We start from the raw sequence: 16,155 nt of genomic DNA, 5'->3' as shown, positions 1-16,155 counted from the left end.
GAACAGAAATTCTTATTTTAGAGCAAAAAGGCAGAAATTCCAGTTAATTTTGGGCAAAAATGCAGAAATTTCCCTTATTTGGGGCAAAAAGACTTTAATGCCCCTAATTTTGTGTCAAAAAGGCAGAAATTCCCCTAATTTTGGAGCAAAATTGCAGAAATTTCCCTTATTTTGGGGCAAAATTGCAGAAATTTCTTTTATCTTGGGGAATAATGAAGAAATTCCAGTTAATTTTGGGCAAAAATGCAGAAATTTCCCTTATTTGGGGCAAAAAGACAGTAATGCCCCTAATTTTGTGTCAAAAAGGCAGAAATTCCCCTAATTTTTGAGCACAATTGCAGAAATTTCCATTATTTTGGGGCAAAATTGCAGTAATTCCCCTAATTTTGTGTCAAAATTCCAAAAATTCCCTTTATTTTGGGGCAAAATTGCAGAAATTCCCCTTATTCGGGGACAAAAATGCTGAAATTCCCCTTATTTTGGAGCAAAAATGCAGAAATTTTCCTTATTTTAGGACAAAAAGACAGAAATTCTTTTAATTTCAGGGCAAAAATACTGAAATTTCCCTTATTTTGGGGGAAAAATGCAGAAATTCCCCTTATTTTGGGCCAAATAGGCAGAAATTTCCCTTATTTTGGAGCAAAAGGATAAAAATTTAACTTATTTTAGGATAAAATTGCAGAAATTTCCCTTATTTTGTGGCAAAAATGCAGAAATTCCCATTATTTTGGGGTAAAAAGGCAGAAATTTCCCTTATTTTGGAATAAAATTGCAGAAATTTCCCATATTTTGGGGCAAAAATGCAGTAATGCTTCTAATTTGGAGGCAAAATTCAGAAATTTCACAAATTTTGAGTCAAAAAGGCAGAAGTTTCTCTTATTTTGGGAAAAAAATGCAGAAATTTCCCTCTTTATGGGACAAAATTGCAGAAATTTTCTTTATTTTGGGTCAAACTGCAGAAATTTTTCTTATTTTGGGGTAAAAATGCAGTAATGCTTCTCATTTTGGGGCAGTAATTCAGAAATTCCCCTAATTTTGGGGCAAAAAGGCAGAAATTCCCTTTATTGTGGGGCAAAATTGCTGAAATTTCCCTTTTTATGGACATAATTGCAGAAATTTCCCTTATTTTGGGCAAAATTGCAGAAATTCCCCTAATTTTGTGTCAAAATTGCAGAAATTCCCATTATTTGGAGGCAAAAATGCAGAAATCCCACTTTATTTTAATGCAAAATTGCAGAAATTCCCCTTATTTGGAGCAAAAAGGCAGAAATTTCCCTTATTTTGGGGCAAAATTGCAGAAATTTCACTTATCATGGGACAGAAATCCAGAAATTTCCCTTATTTCGGGTCCAAAAGGCAGTAATTCTGCTAATTTGGGGGCAAATTGCAGAAATTAAACTTATTTTAGGGAAAAAGACTGAAATTCCCCTTATTTTTTCCAAAAAGACAGAAATACTTCTTATATTAGGGCAAAAAGGCAGAAATTCCAATTAATTTTAAGCAAAAATGCAGAATTTTCCCTTATTTAGGGGCAAAAACCCAGTAATGCCCCTAATTTTGGGGCAAAAAGCAGAAATTCTTCTAATTTTAGGGCAAAAAGGCAGAAATTCCCCTTATTGTGGGGCAAAATTGCTGAAATTTCCCTTTTTGGAGACAAAATTGCAGAAATTCCCCTTATTTTGGGCCAAATAGGCAGAAATTTCCCTTATTTTGGAGCAAAAGAATAGAAATTTAACTTATTTTAGGATAAAATTGCAGAAATTTTTCTTATTTTGTGGCAAAAATGCAGAAATTCCCATTATTTTGGGGTAAAAAGGCAGAAATTTCCCTTATTTTGGAATAAAATTGCAGAAATTTCCCATATTTTGGGGCAAAAATGCAGTAATGCTTTTAATTTGGAGGCAAAATTCAGAAATTTCACAAATTTTGAGTCAAAAAGGCAGAAGTTTCTCTTATTTTGGGAAAAAAATGCAGAAATTTCCCTCTTTATGGGACAAAATTGCAGAAATTTTCTTTATTTTGGGTCAAACTGCAGAAATTTTTCTTATTTTGGGGTAAAAATGCAGTAATGCTTCTCATTTTGGGGCAATAATTCAGAAATTCCCCTAATTTTGGGGCAAAAAAGCAGAAATTCCCTTTATTGTGGGGCAAAATTGCTGAAATTTCCCTTTTTATGGACATAATTGCAGAAATTTCCCTTATTTTGGGCAAAATTGCAGAAATTCCCCTAATTTTGTGTCAAAATTGCAGAAATTCCCATTATTTGGAGGCAAAAATGCAGAAATCCCACTTTATTTTAATGAAAAATTGCAGAAATTCCCCTTATTTGGAGCAAAAAGGCAGAAATTTCCCTTATTTTGGGGCAAAATTGCAGAAATTTCACTTATCATGGAACAGAAATCTAGAAATTTCCCTTATTTCGGGTCCAAAAGGCAGTAATTCTGCTAATTTGGGGGCAAATTGCAGAAATTAAACTTATTTTAGGGAAAAAGACTGAAATTCCCCTTATTTTTTCCAAAAAGACAGAAATACTTCTTATTTTAGGGCAAAAAGTCAGAAATTCCAATTAATTTTAAGCAAAAATGCAGAATTTTCCCTTATTTAGGGGCAAAAACCCAGTAATGCCCCTAATTTTGGGGCAAAAAGCAGAAATTCCCCTAATTTTGGGGCAAAAAGGCAGAAATTCCCCTTATTGTGGGGCAAAATTGCTGAAATTTCCCTTTTTGGAGACAAAATTGCAGAAATTTCCCTTATTTTGGGGCAAAATTGTAGAAATTTTTCTTATCTTGGGGTAAAAATGCAGAAATTCCCCTTATTTCGGGTCAAAAATGCAGAAATTCCGCTTATTTGGGGTCAAAAATGCAGAAATAACCCTTATTTTAGGGCAAAAAGACTGAAATTCCTCTTATTTTGTGCCAAAAGGGCAGAAATTCTTATTTTAGAGCAAAAAGGCAGAAATTCCAGTTAATTTTGGGCAAAAATGCAGAAATTTCCCTTATTTGGGGCAAAAAGACTTTAATGCCCCTAATTTTGTGTCAAAAAGGCAGAAATTCCCCTAATTTTGTGTCAAAATTGCAGAAATTCCCATTATTTTGAGGCAAAAATGCAGAAATTCCACTTTATTTTAATGCAAAATTGCAGAAATTCCCCTTATTTGGGAGAAAAAGGCAGAAATTTTCCTTATTTTGGGGCAAAATTGCAGAAATTTCACTTATCATGGAACAGAACTCTAGAAATTTCCCTTATTTCGGGTCCAAAAGGCAGTAATTCCGCTAATTTGGGGGCAAATTGCAGAAATTAAACTTATTTTAGGGAAAAAGACTGAAATTCCCCTTATTTTTTCCAAAAAGACAGAAATACTTCTTATTTTAGGGCAAAAAGTCAGAAATTCCAATTAATTTTAAGCAAAAATGCAGAATTTTCCCTTATTTGGGGCAAAAAGACAGTAATGCCCCTAATTTTGTGTCAAAAAGGCAGAAATTCCCCTAATTTTTGAGCACAATTGCAGAAATTTCCATTATTTTGGGGCAAAATTGCAGTAATTCCCCTAATTTTGTGTCAAAATTCCAAAAATTCCCTTTATTTTGGGGCAAAATTGCAGAAATTCCCCTTATTCGGGGACAAAAATGCTGAAATTCCCCTTATTTTGGAGCAAAAATGCAGAAATTTTCCTTATTTTAGGACAAAAAGACAGAAATTCTTTTAATTTCAGGGCAAAAATACTGAAATTTCCCTTATTTTGGGGGAAAAATGTAGAAATTCCCCTTATTTTGGGCCAAATAGGCAGAAATTTCCCTTATTTTGGAGCAAAAGGATAAAAATTTAACTTATTTTAGGATAAAATTGCAGAAATTTCCCTTATTTTGTGGCAAAAATGCAGAAATTCCCATTATTTTGGGGTAAAAAGGCAGAAATTTCCCTTATTTTGGAATAAAATTGCAGAAATTTCCCATATTTTGGGGCAAAAATGCAGTAATGCTTCTAATTTGGAGGCAAAATTCAGAAATTTCACAAATTTTGAGTTAAAAAGGCAGAAGTTTCTCTTATTTTGGGAAAAAATGCAGAAATTTCCCTCTTTATGGGACAAAATTGCAGAAATTTTCTTTATTTTAGGTCAAACTGCAGAAATTTTTCTTATTTTGGGGTAAAAATGCAGTAATGCTTCTCATTTTGGGGGAGTAATTCAGAAATTCCCCTAATTTTGGGGCAAAAACGTAGAAATTCCACTTATTTGGGGTCAAAAATGCAGAAATTACCCTTATTTTGGGCCAAATAGGCAGAAATGTCCCTTATTTTAAAGCAAAAAGATAGAAATTTAACTTATTTTAGGATAAAATTGCAGAAATTTCCCTTATTTTGTGGCAAAAATGCAGAAATTCCCATTATTTTTGGGTAAAAAGGCAGAAATTTCCCTTATTTTGGAATAAAATTGCAGAAATTTCCCATATTTTGGGGCAAAAATGCAGTAATGCTTTTAATTTGGAGGCAAAATTCAGAAATTTCACAAATTTTGAGTCAAAAAGGCAGAAGTTTCTCTTATTTTGGGAAAAAATGCAGAAATTTCCCTCTTTATGGGACAAAATTGCAGAAATTTTCTTTATTTTGGGTCAAACTGCAGAAATTTTTCTTATTTTGGGGTAAAAATGCAGTAATGCTTCTCATTTTGGGGCAATAATTCAGAAATTCCCCTAATTTTGGGGCAAAAAGGCAGAAATTCCCTTTATTGTGGGGCAAAATTGCTGAAATTTCCCTTTTTATGGACATAATTGCAGAAATTTCCCTTATTTTGGGCAAAATTGCAGAAATTCCCCTAATTTTGTGTCAAAATTGCAGAAATTCCTATTATTTGGAGGCAAAAATGCAGAAATCCCACTTTATTTTAATGCAAAATTGCAGAAATTCCCCTTATTTGGAGCAAAAAGGCAGAAATTTCCCTTATTTTGGGGCAAAATTGCAGAAATTTCACTTATCATGGGACAGAAATCCAGAAATTTCCCTTATTTCGGGTCCAAAAGGCAGGAATTCTGCTAATTTGGGGGCAAATTGCAGAAATTAAACTTATTTTAGGGAAAAAGACTGAAATTCCCCTTATTTTTTCCAAAAAGACAGAAATACTTCTTATATTAGGGCAAAAAGGCAGAAATTCCAATTAATTTTAAGCAAAAATGCAGAATTTTCCCTTATTTAGGGGCAAAAACCCAGTAATGCCCCTAATTTTGGGGCAAAAAGCAGAAATTCTTCTAATTTTAGGGCAAAAAGGCAGAAATTCCCCTTATTGTGGGGCAAAATTGCTGAAATTTCCCTTTTTGGAGACAAAATTGCAGAAATTCCCCTTATTTTGGGCCAAATAGGCAGAAATTTCCCTTATTTTGGAGCAAAAGAATAGAAATTTAACTTATTTTAGGATAAAATTGCAGAAATTTTTCTTATTTTGTGGCAAAAATGCAGAAATTCCCATTATTTTGGGGTAAAAAGGCAGAAATTTCCCTTATTTTGGAATAAAATTGCAGAAATTTCCCATATTTTGGGGCAAAAATGCAGTAATGCTTTTAATTTGGAGGCAAAATTCAGAAATTTCACAAATTTTGAGTCAAAAAGGCAGAAGTTTCTCTTATTTTGGGAAAAAAATGCAGAAATTTCCCTCTTTATGGGACAAAATTGCAGAAATTTTCTTTATTTTGGGTCAAACTGCAGAAATTTTTCTTATTTTGGGGTAAAAATGCAGTAATGCTTCTCATTTTGGGGCAATAATTCAGAAATTCCCCTAATTTTGGGGCAAAAAAGCAGAAATTCCCTTTATTGTGGGGCAAAATTGCTGAAATTTCCCTTTTTATGGACATAATTGCAGAAATTTCCCTTATTTTGGGCAAAATTGCAGAAATTCCCCTAATTTTGTGTCAAAATTGCAGAAATTCCCATTATTTGGAGGCAAAAATGCAGAAATCCCACTTTATTTTAATGAAAAATTGCAGAAATTCCCCTTATTTGGAGCAAAAAGGCAGAAATTTCCCTTATTTTGGGGCAAAATTGCAGAAATTTCACTTATCATGGAACAGAAATCTAGAAATTTCCCTTATTTCGGGTCCAAAAGGCAGTAATTCTGCTAATTTGGGGGCAAATTGCAGAAATTAAACTTATTTTAGGGAAAAAGACTGAAATTCCCCTTATTTTTTCCAAAAAGACAGAAATACTTCTTATTTTAGGGCAAAAAGTCAGAAATTCCAATTAATTTTAAGCAAAAATGCAGAATTTTCCCTTATTTAGGGGCAAAAACCCAGTAATGCCCCTAATTTTGGGGCAAAAAGCAGAAATTCCCCTAATTTTGGGGCAAAAAGGCAGAAATTCCCCTTATTGTGGGGCAAAATTGCTGAAATTTCCCTTTTTGGAGACAAAATTGCAGAAATTTCCCTTATTTTGGGGCAAAATTGTAGAAATTTTTCTTATCTTGGGGTAAAAATGCAGAAATTCCCCTTATTTCGGGTCAAAAATGCAGAAATTCCGCTTATTTGGGGTCAAAAATGCAGAAATAACCCTTATTTTAGGGCAAAAAGACTGAAATTCCTCTTATTTTGTGCCAAAAGGGCAGAAATTCTTATTTTAGAGCAAAAAGGCAGAAATTCCAGTTAATTTTGGGCAAAAATGCAGAAATTTCCCTTATTTGGGGCAAAAAGACTTTAATGCCCCTAATTTTGTGTCAAAAAGGCAGAAATTCCCCTAATTTTGGAGCAAAATTGCAGAAATTTCCCTTATTTTGGGGCAAAATTGCAGAAATTTCTTTTATCTTGGGGAATAATGAAGAAATTCCAGTTAATTTTGGGCAAAAATGCAGAAATTTCCCTTATTTGGGGCAAAAAGACAGTAATGCCCCTAATTTTGTGTCAAAAAGGCAGAAATTCCCCTAATTTTTGAGCACAATTGCAGAAATTTCCATTATTTTGGGGCAAAATTGCAGTAATTCCCCTAATTTTGTGTCAAAATTCCAAAAATTCCCTTTATTTTGGGGCAAAATTGCAGAAATTCCCCTTATTCGGGGACAAAAATGCTGAAATTCCCCTTATTTTGGAGCAAAAATGCAGAAATTTTCCTTATTTTAGGACAAAAAGACAGAAATTCTTTTAATTTCAGGGCAAAAATACTGAAATTTCCCTTATTTTGGGGGAAAAATGCAGAAATTCCCCTTATTTTGGGCCAAATAGGCAGAAATTTCCCTTATTTTGGAGCAAAAGGATAAAAATTTAACTTATTTTAGGATAAAATTGCAGAAATTTCCCTTATTTTGTGGCAAAAATGCAGAAATTCCCATTATTTTGGGGTAAAAAGGCAGAAATTTCCCTTATTTTGGAATAAAATTGCAGAAATTTCCCATATTTTGGGGCAAAAATGCAGTAATGCTTCTAATTTGGAGGCAAAATTCAGAAATTTCACAAATTTTGAGTCAAAAAGGCAGAAGTTTCTCTTATTTTGGGAAAAAAATGCCGAAATTTCCCTCTTTATGGGACAAAATTGCAGAAATTTTCTTTATTTTGGGTCAAACTGCAGAAATTTTTCTTATTTTGGGGTAAAAATGCAGTAATGCTTCTCATTTTGGGGCAGTAATTCAGAAATTCCCCTAATTTTGGGGCAAAAAGGCAGAAATTCCCTTTATTGTGGGGCAAAATTGCTGAAATTTCCCTTTTTATGGACATAATTGCAGAAATTTCCCTTATTTTGGGCAAAATTGCAGAAATTCCCCTAATTTTGTGTCAAAATTGCAGAAATTCCCATTATTTGGAGGCAAAAATGCAGAAATTCCACTTTATTTTAATGCAAAATTGCAGAAATTCCCCTTATTTTGGGCCAAATAGGCAGAAATTTCCCTTATTTTGGAGCAAAAGAATAGAAATTTAACTTATTTTAGGATAAAATTGCAGAAATTTTTCTTATTTTGTGGCAAAAATGCAGAAATTCCCATTATTTTGGGGTAAAAAGGCAGAAATTTCCCTTATTTTGGAATAAAATTGCAGAAATTCCCATTATTTTGAGGCAAAAATGCAGACATTCCACTTTATTTTAATGCAAAATTGCAGAAATTCCCCTTTTTTGGGAGAAAAAGGCAGAAATTTCCCTTATTTTGGGGCAAAATTGCAGAAATTTCACTTATCATGGAACAGAAATCTAGAAATTTCCCTTATTTCGGGTCCAAAAGGCAGTAATTCTGCTAATTTGGGGGCAAATTGCAGAAATTAAACTTATTTTAGGGAAAAAGACTGAAATTCCCCTTATTTTTTCCAAAAAGACAGAAATACTTCTTATTTTAGGGCAAAAAGGCAGAAATTCCAATTAATTTTAAGCAAAAATGCAGAATTTTCCCTTATTTAGGGGCAAAAACCCAGTAATGCCCCTAATTTTGGGGCAAAAAGCAGAAATTCCCCTAATTTTGGGGCAAAAAGGCAGAAATTCCCCTTATTGTGGGGCAAAATTGCTGAAATTTCCCTTTTTGGAGACAAAATTGCAGAAATTTCCCTTATTTTGGGGCAAAATTGTAGAAATTTCCCTTATCTTGGGGTAAAAATGCAGAAATTCCCCTTATTTCGGGTCAAAAATGCAGAAATTCTGCTTATTTGGGGTCAAAAATGCAGAAATAACCCTTATTTTAGGGCAAAAAGACTGAAATTCCTCTTATTTTGTGCCAAAAGGGCAGAAATTCTTATTTTAGAGCAAAAAGGCAGAAATTCCAGTTAATTTTGGGCAAAAATGCAGAAATTTCCCTTATTTGGGGCAAAAAGACTTTAATGCCCCTAATTTTGTGTCAAAAAGGCAGAAATTCCCCTAATTTTGTGTCAAAATTGCAGAAATTCCCATTATTTTGAGGCAAAAATGCAGAAATTCCACTTTATTTTAATGCAAAATTGCAGAAATTCCCCTTATTTGGGAGAAAAAGGCAGAAATTTTTCTTATTTTGGGGCTAAAATTCCAGAAATTTCACTTATCATGGAACAGAACTCTAGAAATTTCCCTTATTTCGGGTCCAAAAGGCAGTAATTCCGCTAATTTGGGGGCAAATTGCAGAAATTAAACTTATTTTAGGGAAAAAGACTGAAATTCCCCTTATTTTTTCCAAAAAGACAGAAATACTTCTTATTTTAGGGCAAAAAGTCAGAAATTCCAATTAATTTTAAGCAAAAATGCAGAATTTTCCCTTATTTGGGGCAAAAAGACAGTAATGCCCCTAATTTTGTGTCAAAAAGGCAGAAATTCCCCTAATTTTTGAGCACAATTGCAGAAATTTCCATTATTTTGGGGCAAAATTGCAGTAATTCCCCTAATTTTGTGTCAAAATTCCAGAAATTCCCTTTATTTTGGGGCAAAATTGCAGAAATTCCCCTTATTCGGGGACAAAAATGCTGAAATTCCCCTTATTTTGGAGCAAAAATGCAGAAATTTTCCTTATTTTAGGACAAAAAGACAGAAATTCTTTTAATTTCAGGGCAAAAATACTGAAATTTCCCTTATTTTGGGGGAAAAATGTAGAAATTCCCCTTATTTTGGGCCAAATAGGCAGAAATTTCCCTTATTTTGGAGCAAAAGGATAAAAATTTAACTTATTTTAGGATAAAATTGCAGAAATTTCCCTTATTTTGTGGCAAAAATGCAGAAATTCTCATTATTTTGGGGTAAAAAGGCAGAAATTTCCCTTATTTTGGAATAAAATTGCAGAAATTTCCCATATTTTGGGGCAAAAATGCAGTAATGCTTCTAATTTGGAGGCAAAATTCAGAAATTTCACAAATTTTGAGTCAAAAAGGCAGAAGTTTCTCTTATTTTGGAAAAAAATGCAGAAATTTCCCTCTTTATGGGACAAAATTGCAGAAATTTTCTTTATTTTGGGTCAAACTGCAGAAATTTTTCTTATTTTGGGGTAAAAATGCAGTAATGCTTCTCATTTTGGGGGAGTAATTCAGAAATTCCCCTAATTTTGGGGCAAAAACGTAGAAATTCCACTTATTTGGGGTCAAAAATGCAGAAATTACCCTTATTTTGGGCCAAATAGGCAGAAATGTCCCTTATTTTAAAGCAAAAGGATAGAAATTTAACTTATTTTAGGATAAAATTGCAGAAATTTCCCTTATTTTGTGGAAAAAATGCAGAAATTCCCATTATTTTAAGGTAAAAAGGCAGAAATTTCCCTTATTTTGGAATAAAATTGCAGAAATTTCCCATATTTTGGGGCAAAAATGCAGTAATGCTTCTAATTTGGGGGCAAAATTCAGAAATTTCACAAATTTTGAGTCAAAAAGGCAGAAGTTTCTCTTATTTTGGGAAAAAAATGCAGAAATTTCCCTCTTTATGGGACAAAATTGCAGAAATTTTCTTTATTTTGGGTCAAACTGCAGAAATTTTTCTTATTTTGGGGTAAAAATGCAGTAATGCTTCTCATTTTGGGGCAGTAATTCAGAAATTCCCCTAATTTTGGGGCAAAAAGGCAGAAATTCCCTTTATTGTGGGGCAAAATTGCTGAAATTTCCCTTTTTATGGACATAATTGCAGAAATTTCCCTTATTTTGGGCAAAATTGCAGAAATTCCCCTAATTTTGTGTCAAAATTGCAGAAATTCCCATTATTTGGAGGCAAAAATGCAGAAATCCCACTTTATTTTAATGCAAAATTGCAGAAATTCCCCTTATTTGGAGCAAAAAGGCAGAAATTTCCCTTATTTTGGGGCAAAATTGCAGAAATTTCACTTATCATGGGACAGAAATCCAGAAATTTCCCTTATTTCAGGTCCAAAAGGCAGTAATTCCGCTAATTTGGGGGCAAATTGCAGAAATTAAACTTATTTTAGGGAAAAAGACTGAAATTCCCCTTATTTTTTCCAAAAAGACAGAAATACTTCTTATTTTAGGGCAAAAAGGCAGAAATTCCAATTAATTTTAAGCAAAAATGCAGAATTTTCCTTTATTTAGGGGCAAAAACCCAGTAATGCCCCTAATTTTGGGGCAAAAAGCAGAAATTCCCCTAATTTTGGGGCAAAAAGGCAGAAATTCCCCTTATTGTGGGGCAAAATTGCTGAAATTTCCCTTTTTGGAGACAAAATTGCAGAAACTTCCCTTATTTTGGGGCAAAATTGTAGAAATTTCCCTTGTCTTGGGGCAAAAAGCAGAAATTCCCCTAATTTTGGGGCAAAAAGGCAGAAATTCCCCTTATTTCGGGGCAAAAATGCTGAAATTCCCCTTATTTTGAAGCAAAAATGCAGAAAATTTCCTTATTTTAGGGCAAAAAGACAGAAATTCTTTTTATTTCAGGGCAAAAATACAGAAATTCCCCTTATTTTGGGGCAAAAAGACAGTAATGCCCCTAATTTTGTGTCAAAAAGGCAGAAATTCCCCTAATTTTTGAGCACAATGGCAGAAATTTCCATTATTTTGGGGCAAAATTGCAGTAATTCCCCTAATTTTGTGTCAAAATTCCAGAAATTCCCTTTATTTTGGGGCAAAATTGCAGAAATTCCCCTTATTCGGGGACAAAAATGCTGAAATTCCCCTTATTTTGGAGCAAAAATGCAGAAATTTTCCTTATTTTAGGGCAAAAAGACAGAAATTCTTTTAATTTCAGGGCAAAAATACTGAAATTTCCCTTATTTTGGGGGAAAAATGCAGAAATTCCCCTTATTTTGGGCCAAATAGGCAGAAATTTCCCTTATTTTGGAGCAGAAGGATAAAAATTTAACTTATTTTAGGATAAAATTGCAGAAATTTCCCTTATTTTGTGGCAAAAATGCAGAAATTCCCATTATTTTTGGGTAAAAAGGCAGAAATTTCCCTTATTTTGGAATAAAATTGCAGAAATTTCCCATATTTTGGGGCAAAAATGCAGTAATGCTTTTAATTTGGAGGCAAAATTCAGAAATTTCACAAATTTGGGGTAAAAAAGGCAGAAGTTTCTCTTATTTTGGGAAAAAAAATGCAGAAATTTCCCTCTTTATGGGACAAAATTGCAGAAATTTTCTTTATTTTGGGTCAAACTGCAGAAATTTTTTTATTTTGGGGTAAAAATGCAGTAATGCTTCTCATTTTGAAGCAATAATTCATAAATTCCCCTAATTTTGGGGCAAAAAAGCAGAAATTCCCTTTATTGTGGGGCAAAATTGCTGAAATTTCCCTTTTTATGAACATACTGTTAGAAATTTCCCTTATCTTGGGGCAAAATTGCAGAAATTTCCCTTATTTTGGGCAAAATTGCAGAAATTCCCCTAATTTTGTGTCAAAATTGCAGAAATTCCCATTATTTTGAGGCAAAAATGCAGACATTCCACTTTATTTTAATGCAAAATTGCAGAAATTCCCCTTTTTTGGGAGAAAAAGGCAGAAATTTCCCTTATTTTGGGGCAAAATTGCAGAAATTTCACTTATCATGGAACAGAAATCTAGAAATTTCCCTTATTTCGGGTCCAAAAGGCAGTAATTCTGCTAATTTGGGGGCAAATTGCAGAAATTAAACTTATTTTAGGGAAAAAGACTGAAATTCCCCTTATTTTTTCCAAAAAGACAGAAATACTTCTTATTTTAGGGCAAAAAGGCAGAAATTCCAATTAATTTTAAGCAAAAATGCAGAAATTTCCCTTATTTAGGGGCAAAAACCCAGTAATGCCCCTAATTTTGAGGCAAAAAGCAGAAATTCCCCTAATTTTGGGGCAAAACGGCAGAAATTCCCCTTATTGTGGGGCAAAATTGCTGAAATTTCCCTTTTTGGAGACAAAATTGCAGAAACTTCCCTTATTTTGGGGCAAAATTGTAGAAATTTCCCTTGTCTTGGGGTAAAAATGCAGAAATTCCACTTATTTGGGGTCAAAAATGCAGAAATAACCCTTATTTTAGGGCAAAAAGACTGAAATTCCTCTTATTTTGTGCCAAAAGGGCAGAAATTCTTATTTTAGAGCAAAAAGGCAGAAATTCCAGTTAATTTTGGGCAAAAATGCAGAAATTTCCCTTATTTGGGGCAAAAAGACTTTAATCCCCCTAATTTTGTGTCAAAAAGGCAGAAATTCCCCTAATTTTGGAGCAAAATTGCAGAAATTTCCCTTATTTTGGGGCAAAATTGCAGAAATTTCTTTTATCTTGGGGAATAATGCAGAAATTCCCCCTATTTCGGGTCAAAAAGGCAGAAATTCCGCTTATTTGTGGTCAAAAATGCAGAAATTACCCTTATTTTAGGGCAAAAAGACTGAAATTCCCCATATTTTGTGCCAAAAAAACAGAAATTCTTATTTTAGGGCAAAAAGGAAGAAATTCCACTTAATTTTGGACAAAAATGCAGAAATTTCCCTTATTTGGGGCAAAAAGACAGTAATGCCCCTAATTTTGTGTCAAAAAGGCAGAAATTCCCCTAATTTTTGAGCACAATTGCAGAAATTTCCATTATTTTGGGACAAAATTGCAGTAATTCCCCTAATTTTGTGTCAAAATTCCAGAAATTCCCTTTATTTTGGGGCAAAATTGCAGTAATTCCCCTAATTTTCTGTCAAAATTGCATATATTCTTTTTATTTTGGGGCAAAATTGCAGAAATTCCCGATTATTTTGGAACAAAATTGCAGTAATATCCCTAATTTTGGATCAAAAAGGCAGAAATTCCCCTTCTTTTGGGCAAAAATGTAGAAATTTCACTCATTTTCGAACAAAATTGCATGATTTTCCCTTATTATTGGGCAAAAAGGAAGTAATGCCCCTAATTTGGGGGCAAAAAGGCAGAAATTCCCCTAATTTTGGGGCAAAATGCAGAAATTCTCCTTATTTGGGGGCAAAAATGCAGAAATTTCTTTTATCTTGGGGAATAATGCAGAAATTCCCCCTATTTCGGGTCAAAAAGGCAGAAATTCCGCTTATTTGGGGTCCAAAATGCAGAAATTACCCTTATTTTAGGGCAAAAAGACTGAAATTCCCCATATTTTGTGCCAAAAAAACAGAAATTCTTATTTTAGGGCAAAAAGGAAGAAATTCCACTTAATTTTGGACAAAAATTTAGAAATTTTCCTTATTTGGGGCAAAAAGACAGTAATGCCCCTAATTTTGTGTCAAAAAGGCAGAAATTCCCCTAATTTTTGAGCACAATTGCAGAAATTTCCATTATTTTGGGACAAAATTGCAGTAATTCCCCTAATTTTGTGTCAAAATTCCAGAAATTCCCTTTATTTTGGGGCAAAATTGCAGAAATTCCCCTTATTTCGGGGCAAAAATGCTGAAATTCCCCTTATTTTGAAGCAAAAAATGCAGAAAATTTTCTTATTTTAGGGCAAAAAGACAGAAATTCTTTTTATTTCAGGGCAAAAATACAGAAATTCCCCTTATTTTGGGGCAAAAATGCAGAAATTCCCTTTATTTTGGGCCAAATAGGCAGAAATTTCCCTTATTTTGGAGCAAAAGTATAGAGATTTAACTTATTTTAGGATAAAATTGCAGAAATTTTTCTTATTTTGTGGCAAAAATGCAGAAATTCCCATTATTTTGGGGTAAAAAGGCAGAAATTTCCCTTATTTTGGAATAAAATTGCAGAAATTTCCCATATTTTGGGGCAAAAATGCAGTAATGCTTCTAATTTCGGGGCAAAATTCAGAAATTTCACAAATTTTGAGTCAAAAAGGCAGAAGTTTCTCTTATTTTGGGAAAAAAAATGCAGAAATTTCCCTCTTTATGGGACAAAATTGCAAAAATTTTCTTTATTTTGGGTCAAACTGCAGAAATTTTTCTTATTTTGGGGTAAAAATGCAGTAATTCTTCTCATTTTGGGGCAATAATTCAGAAATTCCCCTAATTTTGGGGCAAAAAGGCAGAAATTCCCTTTATTGTGGGGCAAAATTGCAGAAATTCCCATTATTTTGAGGCAAAATTGCAGAAATTCCCCTAATTTTGTGTCAAAATTGCAGAAATTCCCATTATTTTGAGGCAAAAATGCAGAAATTCCACTTTATTTTAATGCAAAATTGCAGAAATTCCTCTTATTTGGGGCAAAAAGGCATAATGGGTTGGGGTTGTGTCTTTTAAATAAGTATGTACAACTTTATGTATATTGTCTTGTTACCTACGTCTGTTGTATTTCAAAAAATTCATATTTTTAATGATGGGATTAACATTAAGATGAGTTTCTATATTTTCTCAGACAGAAATATAGAAAGTTTCAAAGTTAATGTGTTTAATCAAATGCCTTGAATCCATTAACAATTCTTCAAAACTAGCACACCTCTATGAGCCATACCTGCCCCCCTTCATCCTTTTTGTAACATTAGACATCATTTTTTAACAACAGTGAGAATTCCTAATCATTCTGCTTCCAAAGTCAAATGCTAATTAAATTTCAATGTTTTCTTTATCAGTGTATGTGCATGTGTGTGTGCACATATGTGCCATAATTTTCAGTTCTTAGTTTCTACCATGGGTCCCAGGGATTGAACTCATGTGATTGATCATAATAGTGCAGTAAGTTGTTTTATCTATTAAGTACCTGCTGCTACTGCACAAATGAGTGTATGTGTGTGATTTTCATATATGTACTTACCATTAATTTTACCTCTCTCTGCCTCTCAATGCATTTATCATTCCTTTTCTCACCTTTTTTATCATTTCGTTTTATCCCTCATTACAGTTTTACTTTATGTCATAGCGACATTCATTTTTTTATACATTGGTATAAAATGTAGAGAAACACACTTTTTGTTCAGTATTTATAAGCTTGCTTTTCTTTGATATTTATGCAATTCGTATACAAGAATTAATGGTAAATCAGCTTGAAATGTTTCTTTAATGACATACTTGGGGTTTTCATAAATGTTAGTATACTAACTGCAGATACCTGTACCATTTTTATTCTCATACCTTTATAGTAAGTATCAACAAAAGCCTTCGATAGAGTACTGTACAAAAAGATATGGCCCAATGTCAATCTGTAACTTTTACTAGTAAAGGGACTTGAAATATCACATTTTCTCTGTGCTGTCTGCAAGAGTGATATTCACTTAGGAGGGCTCAGTGGTCTCGCTCCACAAATAGGGATACAGAAGAGTGGTGTTGTTGCGACCCCTTCTGGCCAAATGTCGTTATGTTCTTGTCCTGAAGAAATGAGACTATGGATACAAAGTACAGGGTGCCACATTGTGGAAGTAAGAATTTAGTGCACCTGAGCCGAT

The sequence above is a fragment of the Micromys minutus genome, assembly GCF_963924665.1.
Source record: "Micromys minutus genome assembly, chromosome: 1".
Classification (NCBI taxonomy): Eukaryota; Metazoa; Chordata; class Mammalia; order Rodentia; family Muridae; genus Micromys; species Micromys minutus.
The sequence above is the reverse complement of the archived record's forward strand: the minus strand, read 5'-3'. Positions refer to the sequence as shown.